Source organism: Dermochelys coriacea, chromosome 7 (genome assembly GCF_009764565.3).
Source record: "Dermochelys coriacea isolate rDerCor1 chromosome 7, rDerCor1.pri.v4, whole genome shotgun sequence".
NCBI classification, from domain to species: Eukaryota; Metazoa; Chordata; order Testudines; family Dermochelyidae; genus Dermochelys; species Dermochelys coriacea.
In genome coordinates, this window is record NC_050074.1 from 105,069,025 (window position 1) to 105,089,609 (window position 20,585).

Below are 20,585 nucleotides of genomic sequence, written 5' to 3' on the forward strand. Positions count from 1 at the left end.
AATATTAATTGAGAATATTTTAACATAAAAGTTATAAAAGATTACATTATGAAAATCCACCCAAATTGGTGAAACTATAAGTCTTTGAAAAATTTCTATTTGCACATGCTCGGTGGAGACCTCTTTACATTTTAGCAGCTAAATTCCCTGATGATTTTGTCTGTAATGGGCATGCTCCTCCCCGGGGCTCAGAAGGACTTTCCCTACAATTGCAGCTATGAGCTGCTGTGGATTTTGCTTGGTCTAGGCTCCTGAACTCAGAGCAGGGAGACTGTCAGTCTTGTGCTCTCAATGACTCCCTCCTGCCCTTTGCTGGGTCCAGAGAATGCAGAGGAGGAAGCTGCCTGATGTGAATGCACAGGGCATTAGAGCTGGACCTGTGGAGTAGATTGGGACAAAGAACCAAGGGGAGATGGGGCAGAAACTGGGACTGGATACTGGCAGGGAGGAGGAGAAGAGGGAAAACTCAGACTGGAAGCTATAGGGGAGACTGGGATTGGCTGGGCCAGGAGACTAGGATAGAGAATCAGTGGGGCACAGGGAAGGACATGAGAGGGAGCGGAGAGAGAGATCTGATGAGGAGCCTGGGTGCAGGGGATGAACTGGTATTTGCTGGGAAAGATTCTGGGACTAGGACTGGGGGAAGACATACTAAGACTGGACAAGGAGCCAAGGAAGGAGATTGTGACTGGAAACCAGTGGGTGGGGAAAGCAATTGGAGGGAAAGGCCAGGAAGAGGGAGAAAGTCAGATTGGATGAAAAGCTAGAAAGGGGAGAAATGGAACTGGCTTGTCAAAAAGAGTTGGGACAAGAACTAGGAGATGGGGTGGGGGAACTGGGAATGTCTGGACAAGGGGCAACCTGAGGAGTGATTAGCAAGGTAAAGAGAATGGAGCTGGGACAAGGAGCCAGGTGGAAGAGACAGGACTGGAATAGATTGGAGAGAATGGGGCAGAAGGGGTCATGGTTAGGGGAAATGGGCAGAAAAGTCTGGGCCTACTGGAGCACACTCCCCTCCAGAGCCTGGAATGGAATCCCAAGATTCCTAAATCTCATCATTCCTCAGCTGTCAACAAGTAACTGTGAAACTCTCCAGGAAAATGTCCCATCCTCCCTCTAGTGCTGGTCCTCATAGATGATGGCAATCGGCAGATTTCTCAAACTTTAGCAACCCAAGGATCCCCATTTTCATTTAAAAATTTTGTGGACCCCCTAGCCAGCTTCTAATTTTCCCTGAGGGTGCTCAACCCCAGGCCCCACTCCTACCCCACCTCTTCCCACCCCTGGTCCACCCCTGCCTCTCCTCTTCCCTGCCTCTTTCCACCCCCTCCCTTGAGCGCACCCATCCCAACTCCTCCCCCTCCCTTCCAGTGCCTCCTGCACGCTGCTGAACAGGGAGTGGGAGAAGTTGATCAGCGAGGCCGGTGGCCCCGGACATGACTCACAGATCCCGCTGTGCTACTGTTATCAGTTACTAAGTTGCAGAAGTCTGGGAACTTAAAGGTTCCAGCCCTGCTGATGACTCATGATGGGGATCAACATGAAGCTACATGATGGAATTTCTGGTTTTTTTTTTAGTTTGCTTTTTTTAAAAACATAGGAAATTACATATACACAGACAACAACTATGTTAAAAGAATATTATTAAGGTTGCAAAGTCAAGCACTCAAAAGTTAGGAAACACCAAATTTAAGTTACCTTTTTGCCCCTTTGTGTCTAGGCATTCTGAACCAGTCTTTAGTTATATGATCAAATAGTATTTGTTCCACAGATCCCTGTTTCATACAGTGCTTGACTTAATAAAGTTCTTTTAACATACTGTGTGTGTAATAATTCCTAACTGTAATAGTCTGTAACAACTTTAGTATTATATAGGAGAATGTGAGGCATGTACAGTTTTGTGTGTCTATGTGTGGTCACTGTATTAAAATCCTTCTCAAAAATTTAGAGCAAAGACCACATGTAACTTATCCTTCCTGTCCAAATGCTTCATTTAATTTCCTGTTCGATTTGTGAACCCATACCACCCCCACACATCAGAATCATAGAAATAAACCTCTTGCATGATGTCACCTAAAGCCACTCTTCCCACTATAGGTCTCTCTCTCTGTGTGTGTATATATATATATATATATATATATATACACACACACACACACACACACTCTACCTGTGAGACCACCTATACTTAATTAATTAAACTATGGAGACTGGGCCATGATTTTGTCCTATTTATACAATTCTTGAGCCATACAGACTAGAGCCAAATATGGGTGAGAAAGCTGCAAACTCTGCACACTTTGCTGATTGCTGGTATACATATATCATGTTTGAGACATAATTGAAAATGGAAAATGGGGCCTGATCCAACTCCCAACAAAGTCAATGGAAGCCTTTCTACTGACATCATGGGAAGCTTGCTCAGGATCTCGGTGCATGTTGATGACAAATGAATATTGTAGCCTGTCAATCTGATGGCTCAGATGGAAAGAAGAGGTGTTCCATTTCCTCCAACATCTGTCAAGCTAACACCAAATTCATCTCTGAATGTGCAAAAACTCAACCCTATTTCTGAGTTTCCTGCTTCTGCCATACCCTTGAGTAAAAGGAAGGGTAATGTCAAATATAGTGTTTATACTATACTTGCAAAATATTTAAGCAATGAGAAATAACAAGCAATGCTCTTTGGGAGCATTATTATACAACACATATTCCAGGTGTAATGAAAGGCCAAAAGACTCCAACCATCCGGGACTTTGTCCAAAAGACTTCAACTCTCCCTAAGAAATGTACTGCTTGGAGAATCTCATTGTTGCAGTATTCTGAAATGCAAAGAAGATCATTTAAATGGATAAGATCACACCTTAAGAGAGTAGTCTTAGTCATCACTAATTTCAGAAGAATTCTCATCAGCCTGTACTGGGACCACAAATAATGTTCCATAAGGAGGTGCTTCTAGCTCCAAAATGTTTTCAGTGTCTATATGCTGCATTTAGGAGAGAGATTTGAGAGGAACTGTGTCAGTGAAATCATAACCGTTATGCACACTGATACCCAGCCTTACATTTCTCTATCCCGTCTCTGATTGAGCTGGTTTGCTTAAAGCGCAACTATGGCCAGAAAAGTGGCTTTGTCAAAACTGCTTCTTATTCATCCTATCTGCACCGCATGTGTATCCTAAGTCACTTTTTTTTTTAACTTTACTGAATAAAATAAGCTTTACTATTTTATTCCTGTTAGTCTTTCGGGGCCAGTGCAGCTATGGGGAAATGAACTGGACTCTCATCCTCAACAACAGAATGGTTAACTAAAGCCAGGTCTATGCACACAGATTTTGTCCCAGTCTAATTATGTCAGTAAGGGGTGTGATTTCTTACTAATATAATTATACCAGGACAACCCCTAGTGTGGTGCCTTCTACTAGTACAGCTTATTCCCCTTGTCAAGCATGAATAATTTATACTTGTATAACTGTGTTCACACTAAGGTTGCACCACTTTACCTCTGTCAAGATGGTAAAAGCGTTTAGGGTATGTCTACACTACAGAGTCTATACCAGCCTAGCTATGTTGTTGCAACTATGCTGGCATAACCCCATAGTAAAGTCACAGCCCATAGCAATGGAAGGGATTTTTCCATGGGTGTAGAAGCACTACCACCCCAAACAGCAGCACCTACATTGACGGAAGCATTCTTCCATCAACACAGGTGCTTTTATTTTGGGGGTGAAGCTGGCATAACTAAGTTGGCCTAGGTTGTGTGTTTTCACATTCCTTCCAAATGTAGCTATGTTGATCTAACTAGTAAGTTTAGACTAAGCCTTAGTGTGTCGACAAGACCTGAGCTATAGCTGCATAATGGAGCTGGTTGGATCATTTTCAATTAAATTTTATTTTGCTGAAAAATGTTCTTTTGTGGAGAGGTTTTGTAGTTAGCTGTTTTGGGGAGTGGAGGGGATAGCCAGACTCCTTCATGCTCTATAGCCTGGTGGTTAGGGGCAATAGCCGACCCATGTTCAAGTCCCTGCTTTGCCTGATTAGAAGTGATCTGGGATGAAAAAGAGTGCTCCAGATCAGGGATTTGAACCTGGGTCTCCCACATCCCAGGACAGTATCTTTACCACTAGAGGAATGGGACATACACAACCTCTTCCCAACTTGAAAAGCTGAGATTTCAGTCTTCAAATTCATTCCAACACAATTCCATTTTTGAAAACCCATACAAAAGGTTTTGTTTTCTTTCCTCATTGGAATGAAAACCAATTTCAAAGCCTCAAAATTTGCAACAGAACAGAATTGTCATTCTCCAATCAGCTCTACTGCATAATCTTTTTATTGGTGATGACACGTAAACCAGAAATAACACAGTTTGACTTTCAGATCCCACAGTGAGTTTGCAGGGCTAGCTGTCAGAAAAACGCCATCACATCTTTCTACTGGCAAACCAAGCATGTTTTATAAGGATTCACTGAGAGAAACCATAAACATCAAATCCAGCTATGGGACTCTTATAGTCCCTTTTCAGATTCTAACTGCATCCTAAGAAAGAGACTGTTTATGTGTGACTGACTGGCTGTGATTAAATTCCAGCAAATATGATATTACATTAGCTAGTCAGGTAGCAGTTTCCTAGGCTTGCTATCTTCAACGGGGAATTCCTTCATCAGGTTAATGTGGTATGAAGGCTAGCATTGTCCTTGATCATCAGGTGTCAGTTTCAGTCTTTTACCCTCTTATGTATGTCATCAGACTGTGGCTTTTCTTCCTGCACCCTACTCTGAGACCCATAGAACATGCTTCTGTGACACCAAGGTTGGACGCTTGCAGTGCGTTCTATTTTGGGCTTTCTGACACCCGCAGTTTGTTCAGAAGGAAGCAGTGTGGTTATTGCTGGGGACAGAGCAAGCTGATTCTAACTACCTGCTGCTTTGTACTCAGCACAGATGCCTTCTGACATACAGACTGAGTTTTGAAGGGCACAAAGGCCTTTTAATCCCAAAAAGCTTTTCCCATGGGACTGTGACTGATGTGATTGTTTTATCACACTTGTAAAATATCCCAGGTTTTCTGCACAATTCTTTATTTACACTGATAAAAAATGTCTAGAGTGCCATTGGCAGATGGGTTCTTTAAGTAAAATGTCTGGGCCAAAATTGTCAAAATTTGGTTCCTGCCTAAAGTCAAGCAACTAAATCCATATTTGGGTGGAACAGTTTTCAGTGGGGTTGAGTACAACTGATCAAATAATTGATTTTTCAGTTTGGGGCCAAGCCAAAGTATCCAAATAATAATAATAATTAATAATTTGGTTTGGTTTAAAGTGAAATTGAAGTTTTGAAATCGAAAAAAACAAATTTCATTTCAGGTCAACCAAAATGTTTTGTTTGATCCAAAATGAATTTTTGTTGTTTCCAGGTATTTTTCACCCTTTTTTGGTGATTTTTTTTCAAATAACCAAATTTCAGAACAAAATGGGTATAAAATGAAAAAAAACCCCCACCATTTCATGTCAAAATGGAATGTTTTGAATGAAAAAGTCACAATAAAATGTTTTGAATTTTCTTTCTTTCGTGGGGGGGGGCGGAGGACAAAACTGTTTTGCTGAATTTGACTTGAATTTGTGAATAGTTTTGATGCCCCCAAAAATGCATTTTTCAGCAAGTGTACAATAGCAGTTAAAATTTCAAAACATCTCAGCTATTAAAATAATCAAACCAGGATCTTAACACTATTAATTAATCTGGCAATACATAAATAGGTCTTCTAACAGCTGCTGCTTTTATCAGGAACATACTCTGGAAAATATTACAAGGGTGATTTTTCCAGTCACTGTCCTATCTTAAAACAGCATGATTCTATCCCCATATAATGGTGCCTACTGGTTGAATCAAGGTACAAGAAACATTAATAGTTTAAATAATACACCAATACCACCATCTATAAATGTCACTTAGAGAACTTGGGTACTGTAGGACATCTGAGTTCTCAGCATCTAAACTAAGTACACCACCCACGTCTAAATTAGACTCCAGGGAAAGTGTGAATTGTAAGAAGTGTTCATTGGCACTGAGGATGTAAGTAAGGTTTGGTGCAGACATGCTATAAGAAGTCAGGGTGGATGGTGGTGCTTAACATGCACATTTAGCATGACCTCTCCCATTAACTATTCCTTTGCATATTGACACTTTGGAAAGGTTGGTAAGCAAGAAGGACCAAGTAGATGGAACCTTTCTTTATATTAGTATAATGGCATCCACATTAGAGCTATTGTGGTATTAAAAATACACACACACAAACCACAACCCTAGCCAAAATAGCTATAACAGTGAAACTTTCATAATGTAGGCCAGGCCTCAGCTTCCAGGCATAGAATCCAGCAGTCCACCAGCATTTGGAAAGAATGAGTTACACTGGCATAAAACTGGTGTAATGTGGGGTTGAATCAGACTCTCTATGGATAAAAATTGGACACTGTTGCATTTAATTGACAATGTCTTAAATCCCTCTAGTCACTGAACTAGGTAGGGTAGTGTGGGTTGAAAATGGAGTAAGGCAAATGCAAATAATGCAGGATCTATAATTTACTATATGTGTGTGTACAGTGCCTAGCACAATATAATGGGGCTTTGACTTGTTTGAGGCCTCTATCTGCTACCACAATATAAATAACAATGATTAGCAACCAAAAACAGGGTCTTGCAATGGAAAGTGTAGGCAGCCTTTACTATTGGAACCCCATCACTAACATAAAGACTGTAGAAACACGTGGTCCAGTGAATAGGACAATAGACTTGTGAAATTGAGCTCTGCCAGTGACCCACTCTGAGACCTTAAGTAAATAACTTCACTTCTGTATGCCCCTCTTTTTCCCTCCTGCCCTTTAGTGTTGCCAACCCTCCAGGATTGTCCTGGAGTCTCCAGGAACAAAAGATGAATTTTTAATTAAAGATTATGTCATCTGATGAAACCTCCAACCAAACTGGCAAACCTAGTCTTCTCTATTCAGACTAAGTTCTACATAACAGGGACTATGTTTCACTAAGGGTATGTAGAGCATCAAGCACAATGAGGCTCTGATCTCATTTGGGGCCCCTAGGCACTATCATAATTCAAATAATTAATAATAACAACTGGCATGGGGCAGTGATGAATCAGGGCCAGTGTGCCTAATTTACTCCACTGAAAAATATGGTCCCAATGTTGCATTTTACCCATCAGTAATACCTATGATGCATTAACACCAGTGTCTTGGTGAATTACAAATTACTTTGGAAGGCCCAGTTTTTTGTTGCTGTCATTGTATCAAATTTTTTGTATTGGTTTTATATTATTAACAAGCTACAAATATCTCAGTGTGTAATTTATAAAACAATCACAAAGGCAGAACTAGAGATTACAGAGCATCAACATGTTAAGATATTAAAGTACAATGAAAGCATTCTACTACCTAACCAGTTGGAAGCTGGCACACAGGAAAGTTTAATGTTTCATAGACTGTAAAGCCAGAAGGGACCACTGTGATCATCTAGTTGAGGAGGTCCACAGTTTATGGAGGAAGAGGCGTGAACATTTGTTTATCTATAACAGTTTGTTTAGAAACACCTGGCACATTCATCAAAATCGTACATTCAATTGCCCTTTAAACTTTAAACCAAATAGATTGACTTAAGAACCATTCATATAATTTTCCGGGAAGGATTAAACAGCACCATTAGATATTTCAGGGCTGAATCTGCTCTCACAATGACCAAATTAAAAAATTTTATGGAAGGGTTACACAAACTGTATGTGTGTATTTTTATAAGACCTTTATCGTGTCTTGTCTTGCACAAAAATACAAGACAAATGGAAGACAAAGCAGAGAAACCTGTTTGCACAACAACCAAAAAAGGCCAGGATTGTCAAAAGAGACATTTCTCAGGTGGTGACAGTCCTTTTACTCATATTTAACGAAGGGAATGGCTTTGAGAATTTTCCACCAATGCAGACCTCAATGTTTGTAGATAAGGCAGAAATAATATGTGTTGCCTGCCTCTCTAACCACTGATTCAATTCAATAATTCTCAGCATGCAAGTATTTTTCTTTCTCAATGGGAATAAATTTGGCAAGTGGAAATAACAGGGACATTTGTTGAAAAATATCAGATGTCCTTGAACTAGTGTGATAAGTATGATAATTAAAACAGAATTATTTCACAGAATAACTGCTTGCATATTGGCCAACGTACTATTGAATTAAATTGTTGTATTTATCATATATATGAGGGTTTTTTTATTTTATTGCTTTTAGAATGTGTTTAATGCTGCAGTGTTAATGACATTGAAGGATTACACCTCTTTGTGTAAGTAGTTGCTATGTAAACTTCCCCACACAGACCCCTGCCTTCAACCTCCCTGTGATTCCATGCCTAAGTCTTTCCTTTACTGCTTACCATATCATATGCCCTGAAAAGGGAGAAGGGAATTTACGTTGTATCTACCAAGGAAGTATTGCACACCATCAGCTTCATTTCACCAAAGATCATACTCAGATATGAGCCCATGTCCCCAGAGGTGAAAAGTTAGTGCAATAATCCCTTATGCATACTATGTGGAAGTCGCTAGTAATGTATTATTACTATGCTACAAGATAGTGATTATTAAAATTTATTTTTATTTTCTATTGATTTAGAGTCAATATAAAGGACCCATCCACACATATGCTGAGTGAGCTGCCTGTTGTTTGAAATTACAAGAGCAGAATGCAATACAATGAGCATTTCTACCAAGCAGCAGCACATAACTAAATACTATCCCCCCATCCACTGGCCTGCACCTTGGTCCACATATCGCTCCTAAAAGGCCAGGTGAAACAAATGGGTCCTTCAGTGTGCTCTGAAACTCAACACATCTAGGTTATTTTGGACCAGGTGCAGAAGAGCATTCCAGAACCCTGCGGCCGTTATAAGGAATGCCCTACCATCACCTCTAAAATATCAATTTCTCTTCATCATAACATACTAAGTAATATTTAACCCCAGAAACTGGCTAGTGCATAACTCCATTGAAGGAGGGGAGAACAAATATTGAAAGTAGCTGAAAGTAGTTATCAATGTTCCCTTCATGTTCTTTCTCTATTCTGACCAAGATTTAGTTTGATTTTGAAAAAGAGACAAATCTATTCACCCTTATTTCTTGTCTCCCATCCTCATACTCCCACCATGTAACTTACTGTTTACATGATAATTATCTATTTATATTGAGTTAAATGCTGTTGCTTATATGTTATGTAATTCCAGATGTGTAAAGAGTTTTGCCCTAGATTTGTGAACAGAGACATTATGATAATCAGACACAACACGAAATAATAATGGGGGAAATCACTAATGGGATAAGATGGCATATAGTGTGTCTTATTGGTAAAAAAAAGATTTTCCTATTCACTCTGGCTTTCTTTCAGAACTGGATACAAGCTTAAGGTAAATGGCATAAAGACTGTTAGCAAATTTACTGAAACAAGCTGCACTTTTACTAATGTTGACGTTAATGGCCGGATTCTGATCTTGCACTAGAATAAATCAAAAGTAACTGAAATTGATGACATTATTACACCACTGTCAATCTAGAACGAGACCAGAAATCATAAGAAAGATAATCTTCTAAATGCCTTCATCTAGAGTAAGAGAGAGACCAGGTGGGTAAAGGTAATGTCTTTCATTGAACCAGTTTCTGCTGGTGAAAGAGACAATTTTTTTGGGCTCCATAAAACTCTTCTGAAAAGCTTTGTGGAGCTTGAAAGCTTGTCTCCTTCACCAACAGAAGGTGGTCCAATAAAAGATATTACCTCACCCCTCGGGTCTCTCAAATCCTGGAACCAACACAGCTACAGCAACACTACTTCTAGAATAGTTTTCCAAATATTTATCTAATGGAACAAATTCATCCGTGGTTTAAATCCACTGAAATTATGAATAGAAGGATGAATTTGGCCCAATATGTTTAGAAGTTAAATCTGTTAAATTATAGTTAAATATTGGTTACCTAGTTGGATAAATAAACATTTAAGTTCATTTATCGGATCTCCAAATTTACATACAGTAATTTCTTTAGGGAAATACCTTGAATAATTCAAATTCCTGTTGACTGTCCCTGCACTTACAAACAGTTTAACACAAATCATATATATGAGTTTGTATATCAACATGGAAAAAGTCAAAGATTCGTCTTATGGCGGAAAAAAATGGTTATGACCACAAATTTCTAAGTAAATTTTTGCATTTCCTCCAAACATATTCTAATCCTACTGTGTATGTTCATTATAGGCTACCAGAAGTATCTGTTTCTTTAAGAATGGCCAAATTATTGTGATATTGAGATCACGGGTTAAATTCAAGATTACACTGAAAATCTAAAGTAAATTACCTTTCCAGTGGCAGCAGGCATAATCTTCATCTCATTAGAGACTATGAAGAATTTATGTCAGACTGTTCATACATACATTTAGAATCCTCAAATATTATAGGTGTTCACAGCAGTAAAATAGGTCGTTTATCATATCCAAAAAACCATGACGCCAAATCTACAAAGACTTATGCACATGCTTAACGTTATGCATTCTGAGTAGTCCCACTGAAATCAATAAGATTACTCACACTGTATAAAATTAACCATGTGCTTGAATCTTTGCAAAATCAGGGTCCATATTTGCGTATGCAAATCAACATCTTTTTAGAAACACAGATTGTATTTTTTTAAGTTACTTGCAAGATTTTGAAAAGCACCAATGTAACAGGAGGTGCTGCACTCAGACTGACATGTCAGTGAAGTGTAGAAGGAAAGTGTGATTGTGTACCCAGCTGATGGGATGCCTTGTTTGACTTGCATTCAGCTGCTTAGAAACCAGCATATGGGTCATGAAGCAATATTTGAATATCCTGGTCTTCCTGAATACTGTACACTGTTAGTAGAAAGCAAAATTATTTGTAAGAGAGGCATATAATCACTTACTGAACATAATTATAATTAGTCAAATATAACTATTACTGCTATAGTCACTCCAGGTTTTCTATTAGATCTTAGTAAGTAGTTAAATCCCAACACTGGACTAGAATAGTGAATATCAAGGGCCCATTATCAGCTATAGTGTGTAGCATTATTCCAGCAAGTGAAGTGAACCCTGCTTGACAGTCAAAAGAGAACTCTAAATAAACCTTGTACACTAAACTCTCTGTAATTCTCACTGTAAGTACCGACACTTGTAATTCTTAAGTGTATTTCACCAGTCTATTTTCTTTCACAAAACAATTATGTTAAAAAGTCTCACAACTCCTTCACCATTCCTCTGATGATGAATTTGATTTGTGAGATTTTTATTTCAAGCTTTGTAGATACGTCTCTTTCTCCAGTGATTCATTACAAAGATCCTTCACAGTTGCAAAATCTGAAAAACGTTTAAGAGTAAGAACAGAGATTGTATAGAAAAATCAATTGACTTTCCCTGATGGTTTCTCTTAGGTATATAAATATAGTTTAAAAAGTTAACCGGTTAAACTATTAAAATTATATCGTTTAACTGGTTAATTGATTAAAGGGATAGGGACTGAGGCTGCTCCAGCCAGCAGGTGCAGTGCCGGAGCTGCTGCTGGGATCGGCTGGCGCGGCCCGGGGCTGCTTCTGGGGTCGGCGCGGCCCGGGCTGGAGCTCTGGCTGGCAGGGCAGGGGTCGGCCAGCCGATGGGGCTGGGGCTGCTCCGGCGGGCTGGGGATTGGGGTCGGCAGGCCAGCGCAGCTGGGGCTGCTCCGGCCCACGCAGGGCTGGGGGTTAATGGTTAGGCTGAGTTAACCGGTAAAATTAATCCTTACTGGTTAACCGTTTACTATTTTACATCCCTAGTTGCTATATTCCCCTTGCTAATTTTGAAAATATGTTTGCATAACAGTTGTATCTCTTAAAACCTAGCATCGAGTTGCTCCTCTAGCAAAATCACTATTTTGCCTTTATGACCTCAATATATATGTTCCTGTGTTTGTCACAAAATCAGTTTTATTTATTATTGTTGATTCCTACAGCACCATAGATTGCAGAAAGAAAAGGAGTACTTGTGGCACCTTAGAGACTAACAAATTTATTAGAGCATAAGCTTTCGTGAGCTACAGCTCACTTTGTTAGTCTCTAAAGTGCCACAAGTACTCCTTTTCTTTTTGCGAATACAGACTAACACTACTCTGAAACCTGTGATAGATTGCAGAGATAATACTTTACAAATGAATATAAACACATGTGAATTAAGTGTGCAATAAAGCAAGGAGAGATGGTGATGCTGGATGAAAAAATAGGTGTTTAAACACAGTGGGCAATCCTCAGCTGGTGTAAACTTATAGCTTCATTGTGCCACAATTTACACCAGCTGAAGATCTGTCCCAAATATCTTTGATAATTAGAAAAGTTGTTAATGATGAAAAACCTGAGACGTATTTGGATTTATATTCTTGAGGTTGTCCACATTGTGAAATTCTGTTCTGAAGAGCTGGAGCCTTCTCTTCAATGGGAGTTTCGTCAGAGCAAAGAGTGCTGGATTGGGTACTTGGGCAAGAATGGTATCTCACTTCAAATCTACTTGGAGGTTCACAGTTGGACCCGGCGTAATTTTGAATCTTTAGCTTATGGTATGATTTTTTTTTTGTGTTCTTTCACAAGTAGATTGAATTGTCATTTGCATATGAATACAGCTCCCTCCTCCCCGCAACACTTAGTACATTTGTAATTCCACTGAATTCCAGATACCCAAGCACTTGTAGGACCAAGGCTGTGATTCACAACTTCAAGTGTTCAGACACCACAATAAGGGGGATGGTGTAAAAACCTAGAAAAATCCTACAATTTACTGGTGAGAATTAAGATTTTTATGCCATTGCTTTATAATTTCACATACAAAACTCAAAGTATTTTTATTAATTGTGTTGGACAATTGATCTGGTTTAAGTTTTTTATTCAACCAGAAAAGGAATCTGTTTTTTTCTCTAAAATTGAAAAGTATGGACTATGTTCACCCAGGAAAGCTAGACTATATAACAAAAAGAGAGGCTCACCACCAACCCACATCCTTGTTACAAGCAGATGCAGAACGTCTGTCAAAACAGTAATTCCCAAACCTCCAGGATAATAGAGAATACAAACACAAATAAATGCACCTTTTGAGCGTGCTCCTGTTATCTCACATTCAAACAAACCCCATGATGTGATTATGATATTCCTATCAAATTTGGTGCTCGGTGGGGGTGTACACGTCAACTCCTCTGTCTTCAAAGATGTCAGCAGAAGGGCCTCAGCATGTCTAGTGGCCTTTATCCTCAGGCCCCACAACATCAATTTCAAATAATATGAGCTCTGTGTGGGGTAATGAGCTCCAGTTATATCCCTGAGTCAGATATCTTTCTGCAATGTTTTTGTGAAAAGTCAGTGACCAATGATGCACTGCCTATAACCCTATGTGTACGTGGGGCACAGAACTGCCAAATACTGATATTTATTTCAAACGTGTGAAAGATGCTTGTCCTTATCTAGGAGGAGGTCCAAGCCTAGAGTTATAAAACACAACACTTACGGGTTACCTATGGGCAGTGAAAGCGTCTGAACAAAACCACTGATTTTCTCACTTGCATGGCTCAGAACTGGCTCGGTCCAATTTGGAGACCCCTTCCCGCAAATTCAGGCAAGGAACACACACGGGTGTCAGCTCCCAGGGGGACGTCTCTGCGGTTGAGAAGGGAGGGTTAGCGAATACAGCGCCTTCTTAAGGCGACTATGGCTGCGGCGCCCCACCAGTGCTAAGCAGGCTGCACCGTGGGCCTGAACGCGGCCATCCCCCTGCAGGGAAATTTCCGCCAGCGGAGGAATCGTGGCTGGGGTGGAGAAGGGAGTCGATGGCAAAGGCGGACAACATGTGGCGGCGCAGGGGGACGGCAGGAGCACCAGGACGCCGCGGCCGCCAGCGGGGAGGAGGGAATCCCCCGCCTCCGGGCGATGGGTGTTTGTGGCGGCGGGAGGGAGGCCCTTCCGCCCCTGCGGATCCAGCGGGGAGGGCCCCCAGCCGCTGCACGCGGGGAGCCGCCGAGGGCCGAACCCCGCGATTCCACGTGGCTGGGAGGAGGTGGGATCCCGACGGAGCCGTGCGGGAGCGCGGGGTGCCCGGCCAAAGGGACGAGCCTTTCTCCGCTCACGCTGGCGCTGCGCTTCCCGGGTTATTGTCTCCTCCCCAACTCGGCCACTTCCCCTAGTTTCCAACTTCATTTGTTTCGGGCGGGCGCAGAGAGAGAGAGAGAGGGGGGGGGGGCCGGCTCCCGCCGTGTGGCTCCCCCCTCTGCCCCTTTCTCCGTCCCCTCCTTTCTTCCTCGCTGCGTCTGTTTGCACTTTAGCTGAGCCACTAATCCCCCCGAGAGCGCCTATTTGTAGTGAAGAGTCTCTGTAGGGGGCGAGGCCGGCCCATGTGGGTTTGTGTCATTGGTTTGCAAAGAGAGACCCCGCCTATTGCCCCCCCCCCCAAAAAAAAGCAAAAAAAAAAAAAAAAAAAAAGCGAGCGAGCGAGCCCCTACCTTTCCCAGCGACTCCGCACGGAGAGGCGGGGAGGCCAGTGCTGAGCCTTTCCACCCCGGGAGCAGCCGCCGAGGACTTTTGGGGTGTTTGCTTTTTATTTTATTTATTTTTTTTAAAAGAGCCAAGTTGCAATTCGCATCCTCCTCGCTCCTGCGAAAGAGTCTTTCCCGCGGCTGCCCCCATCCCCACTTGGAGCAGCAGCTCGGAGGAGGAGGGGATTAAGTTTGTGTGTGTGTGTGTGTGTGTGTGTGTGTCATTTTAAGGTGGATCTCAGGCAGCAAGAGCCCCGGAGAGAGAGAGAGAGAGAGGGGGGGAGGCGATCGATAAAGGGAGAGATGCAGCGCTGAGAGGAGAAGGCGGCGGCGGCTGCAAGCTGGGGGGGGCTTTGCTCCCTGTGGATATTTGCAGCCAAGGCAGAGGTAAGGCGGCGGCGGGGGGGGGGGGCAGGATATTTGCAATGAAGGGCTGGGTTGCTGTGCGCTCTCGCCCTACCTGCAGTCTTAATGTTTGTGCCCGTGGTGGTGCCCATGTGTTTTCGCTTCACTGCGCCACACAGAGCGGGGGGGGGGGGGGAAGGACAAGGGAAGCCTGAAATCTGAGGACATCTTTGGTCATTCCAGCCCCCCCCCCCACCCGGCTTTAATCCGCCTGGAGAGAGCCCCTGCTATACATATCTATTGACAAATTTACGGGGGGCGGGGATGTTTGCAGTTCTAGTTGCTGGAGGATGCAAAACTACCAGATCCAATTAGAACCGGCGGGGGGGGGGGGATATTTCCCTGTGCCAGGGGTGTGTGCGCGCGCGTTCGGTGTGTTATTGTGCTGATTATTGTCTTGGCTTGAAACATCGCTGCGTGTGCATAATGCCCCTGCGATTGATCATGCATGTATATGTGATGCAGACTTCGGGGCACGCAGGGACAAATATGGGCCAGTGGCTCAAGCCGGCGAGCGAGTTCAAGCCAGCAGAGGTAGCGCATATATATTTTTTGTTGTTGTTGTTGTTGTTGTTCGGGGGCGGAGGGGAAGGGAAAATGACAAATCTTTAAATTGCTGCTCTCGTCCTCTTCAAATCTCCCCTTTCCGAGAAGCTCCCCCGGTGCAGCCAGAGAGTAAGTGAAAGATGTTAAAGGAGGTGAAGTGGAAATCTTTTGTTTCGCTGGGCTCTGCATTGTTTACTTAGTGCTGAGTATGATGGACAACATCTGCCAGCAGATTAGCAGGGTTACCCACGGTTTGCAGGGCTGCCAAAGTCTCGACCAAAACAAGGGCGGCGGGGGGGCGTTTCTCACTCAGCCTTTAATACCGCCTGGCCTGGGACTTCCTCCTTTTGCCCACACGCTGGAGCCTGCACTTCAAGTCTCCTTTCCTCGTGCACTTTTCGGTGCACTTGAAGCCGCAATTGGAAAGTTTGCCTGGTGCAAACAGTCGTGATGCTAACAATGGCAGAGTTGGGTCGTGGTGGGCGTGGCGCGTCGCGGCTCCTTTATGCATAATCCGTCCGGAGAGGAACGTATTGATTTGGGGGCTTGCTGGAGCCTTTGCAACGTGGACGCGTTTGGTGGACCTTATAAAAGCAAGGCACTGAATTTAGTCTCTAAGGTGCCACAAGTACTCCTGTTCTTTTTATAAAACAAATATTTTCAGAGTTGGGGGGCGGGGGAGGGGGCATGAGCAACTGGAGGGAAATCCGGTTCATTGGCACAGGCACTTTGGAATCAGTCGAGTTTGAAGGGGAAAGCCTAGGGCTTGTAAATACGATAGTGACACGTTCAATCGCCTTCGTTCTGGAGGGTGGATTGAAAAACTCCTTTCCGAGGAAGCGACCTGATTAATTTCCTGGTAACATTGCAACGTAATGCAACACTTCTTACCCCACATGGATCGCTAAAGCGATTGGAAAGCTGGTGCGCCTGCAGTCTAGGGTACCGTAGAGCCTACCCTACTGTGCTGAGTGGGGTTGTAAACAGAATAAGGTTTCTTACTCAATAACTGGCACGTAGTTAACAGTGCTCCGCTTTCAGCATTTCGGCGTGCCTGCAGTTTGTGCCTCACAGTCTGCTATGTGTGTCATTTAGACGCGATCTTGATTGTTTGGTATTTAATACCCCTGGCTTTTCTCAGCAGCCTCAGTAACCATCTTTTGGTGCTGTTGAAATTAAAATTAGATACAGTTTTCCAGATTGAGATGCCTGAATGTGCTGGAAAAGGGTTTCACCTTTTTGATAAATAATCCACTGAAGAATTAAAATGCAGATCAGTCACTGTAGCAGTTCCTTCCTACACATTAGGGGTTTCTGTGTTTATATATAATATTAATCATCCTCCTTGGACATATACCTTTTAGAAGGAAGCAAAATTATTGCATTTAACTTGTTTGTAGTACAGCAACAAAGTTTGTGTGTTCTTTTGCACTGTTTTGTACAATAGAAGATGCTTTCTGTCCCACTATATGCTAAGGTTCATACATTATTTGAATTATGTTCCATACAAGATCTACTTGTGTTTTGTTTTTCTTGTGTGTACTCACTACAACTGTTATAGTCCTAGGAGAAAACAAATCTTTTTTTCATGTAGTTTCCATAATCTTTGGACAGTAAAATATCATTTTAGTTTTTTTCCTGTTGCTTAGGGTTCCTGCTTATATACATGGAGCTTTAACAATTTTATATTTGCAAAGAGAAAAGGAGTACTTGTGGCACCTTAGAGACTAACAAATTTATTAGAGCATAAGCTTTCGTGAGCTACAGCTCACTTCATCGGATGCAATTTTATATTGTGCTTTAAAACAAAACTGTGTCTCAGCCTTTACAGAGCAGCGGTGTGTAAATGTGTGCTGATTAAAGCTAGTTACTCTGTATACTTGAGCTTGAAAGAGCTTGTTCTTTTAACAAAAACTAACTAGACATGGAACTGAAATAAAGAGTAGTCTTTTGTCTTTCAACAAGATTGCACCCCTAAGGTAAATCCTGGATGTGGCTTAATGTATTACATTTTGCCTGAGACTGTGATGCTGTCCTTTTTATTACACAAGGAAGAAAGTGTAAGGAGATGAAGATTTCAAAATAAAACAAGACAAGTAATTTCTTCTTTCAAATATACTTAGAGTTGCCTGTGAAGTTGCATGCAACCAATGAATACATTTAGCCCTAATTAGACCACTTTAATTGTTCACACATGATCAAATATAACATAACCGAACAAAATAAACAAACATGTACGGTTCTGTAGTGCATTGAGGGATATTTTATATATGTTGATCATATATTTTTGGTGATATTAGTGAAATAAATAGAATTAAAGATGTCCAGTGCTTATTAGCCTCTGTGACCAGTTATTTCCATAGGGGAGGCAGTTTATCAATTGGCATAAAAGTGCAGTTATTGCAGATTTGCAGAAAAATATCTGTACTTTTTAGTTTGTGCAAGCTTAGTGAATAAAGTAAATGGCAGACAAGTTGTCTAGTGACAGAATATTTTTGTTAGTCTTTTCTTCACTGGGTAAGGGCGATGCCTGCTTCACCGTTCTTTAAAGGTTGCTTCAACAAGCAAAACTGAAGACGCACTCCTGTAATGAGACTCTGTTCAGAATACTATGAGGCATTTATGATTATACAAGTGATTGTTGTAACACAGGCATTTCACTACTCGTACTGTAGTAAAAATTATTTTTAGTGATTTGTATGTGTTTGTAATCTTTTAGTACCACAAAGCTGATTTGTCTTCAAACTTCATAGAGTTGCCAAAGTGAAGTGATTTGTGCAGATAGCCTTTTCATCTTAAATAAGGTCTTATATGTTTTATTACTAAACTTTTTATCAGAAGGGTGGCATAAAATGGCTATAAGTGGTAATATTTGACATCTTACTAATAATTGATATAGTCTGTGGAAAAACTTGTATTATTAATGCCGGGCAATATTTTTAGACAGGAACTCTTAGTTTTGAAGGCTTTTGTAAAACACTTGTTTGTCATTAGTAAGATGTAGGGGTTTGCTTTCATGGTTTTACAAATACACGTTAATTAGTACAAATCATTATATGATTAAGTGTCTTCACTTTCTTGTATCGTCAGTGGCTACATCTTTATTTGCTTTCTGATTTTTAAAAATAATTTCTAACATGGAATCCAATATGGTTTATCTGGTGAGGGAGGTAAAATGTACATGTTCTGAAAAGAATGCAGTCACGTTTAAAAACATTTTAATGTTGACCTTGAAGTAGTTTGTCAGCACAGAAAATGTTGTTCTTGTGAAACTCTATAATGTAAAAATAATGCCATTTTTTTTTCTTTTAAATGATGAATTCATGTCTTACAATCAAATCACCAGGCTTTTAAAGCTGGTTTTCTTTATGGCATATGCTGTTTAGAATCCATGAGGTTCAGTCAAATAGGATCCCTGACACAGAATGACATCCTGCAGAGATCTAGCACCAGAATGCTATTTGCTAACAGTGCATTCCTATCATGAATCAGTTTTGAAGGCAAAGTTGTACCCTTTGCACTTATGCTTTTCCTAAATGGAAAAATTTTAAAGGAATTTACAGTAATGGTAGAATTCTGGCAGTAACTTTTATTTTTAACACTGTCATTTAAGTATAGAGAAGTTGTCACCATAATGTATTTGACCATGGCCTGGGTCCCAGTGTTAATAATCTTTGTATCAGTAAAAACATCAACCTAAATGTGCTGTGTCCTAAACACTGGCTACAAATACACATTCATTAAGTCTGTGGCTGGTGAAGGAAATTTGTCTGCCAGACTGGATACAGTTGAAATAACACTTCTGCAGTTCAGCTAATATTTCTGTAAGAATGTGTACAATACAGTTTTTTTTAAAGTAATTGAATCAGGAGTTGCTTGACCCATTGGAAAGGGTAAGTTAATTTTATTAACAAAATACAGTACATTTTTTGGATGGCTTGTACTAGCCATGAAAGTTAGAAATAACTTGACTTGTGCCAAAGTAGTGAAATTGTGCTCCTATAAACTTACACTACTGAAAACTTTGCTATAGGCATGTTAAAATACTGAAGTGTGATGCTGTTGTGAAAAATTGTAACAGTCTGCTAGGTCTTGCATTTTATATTTGTTCAGGATTCCTTAAATTATACTATATCTGAACTAAGTTAAATAATTGTGGAATATATTAAGTAATGATGATCTTTACAAAATAGGTCTTTCCCTAGATCTTTGATGCTAATTTTAATGGAATATATGAAAGAACTGGGTGAAAGCTCTTTTCTAATATATTCACAGCGTCATTTATAAGACAGCATTCGATTATTCATCACAGTTTCAGAATAGTATTCTGAAGGGTTCAGTGTGTCTTTAGTTCCTTATTTAATGAAGACTAAGCAGATGTGATCAGTGGCTTTTCAGTGATAACGCTTTTAATTTAGGGCCATTGAAGTCAACACTCCCCATGGATTTTTAATAGAAGGATCAGGCCCTTCAACCTTTTTGTCCCATCTGTACATTCTGTATAAATACATACCTGTCATTTAACTTTTTTATGTAAATTACTATTCCACTAAGGGCATTTCGTTTTTAGGCTCTGAAAGGAGAAGTGACATGAAGATTCACATATGCATACGGAATGTGCAGTAGGGAGAGAGGAGGGCTATTGTTAGCGTGGAATGAGCATAGCAGAAAAACAAGGGGCAGTTTAATCCCTCTTCAGTCTATCTGTAGGGAATGTGGTGAAATCCCGGTTCCAGTGAAGTCAATGGGCAATTTGCCACTGACTTCAGTGGGACAGGATTTCACCCTAGGAATTATAATTTTGTTGACAGGTATTTGTACGATGTTACCTGGCCCTTTAAATTCTGATTCAGAAGCACACTTTGTCACTTTCATGCATATGAAGTTCTAAACGAATGTGAAGCAAACAGAAAAAGGAATAAGAGACAAGTATTTCCATTGCAATCAGTGGTATTCTTCCAGCAGTAGAGAGAGGAAGTAAAAACAGATAAGATGGGTTTTAAGGGGAAGGCTGAAAAAAAAGAAAAGTAAA

At 40.9% G+C, this 20,585-nt stretch overlaps 1 protein-coding gene and 1 long non-coding RNA gene across 14 annotated transcripts in view; one reads left to right on the forward strand and one right to left on the reverse strand.

The window, feature by feature from the left end:
- The window catches only part of CTBP2 (C-terminal binding protein 2), a 305,318-nt gene that overhangs the window by 59,033 nt on the left and 225,700 nt on the right, over nucleotides 1-20,585 (forward strand). For 4 of the 12 annotated variants that reach the window (XR_006282902.1, XR_005293916.2, XR_005293917.2 and 1 more), the window contains exon 1: nucleotides 14,161-14,989. The exons of 1 other annotated variant lie outside the window; for it this stretch is intronic. The gene's annotated coding sequence lies outside the window, so the exon portion shown is untranslated. Of the gene's footprint in view, nucleotides 1-14,160; nucleotides 14,990-15,386; nucleotides 15,542-15,700; nucleotides 16,173-20,585 lie in introns of those variants that run through there. 7 more of the 12 variants (XM_043519413.1, XM_038409445.2, XM_038409443.2 and 4 more) reach the window with 6 other exon arrangements.
- Nucleotides 1,428-14,696, reverse strand: LOC119858556. 2 transcript variants are annotated; one of them, XR_006282903.1, is made up of 4 exons: nucleotides 14,570-14,696; nucleotides 13,582-13,730; nucleotides 10,401-10,935; nucleotides 1,428-2,822 (listed from the first exon to the last, which is right to left on the reverse strand). It is a non-coding gene; the product is annotated as an uncharacterized LOC119858556 (long non-coding RNA). The 2 variants fall into 2 exon arrangements; XR_005293921.2 differs by lacking the exon at nucleotides 10,401-10,935.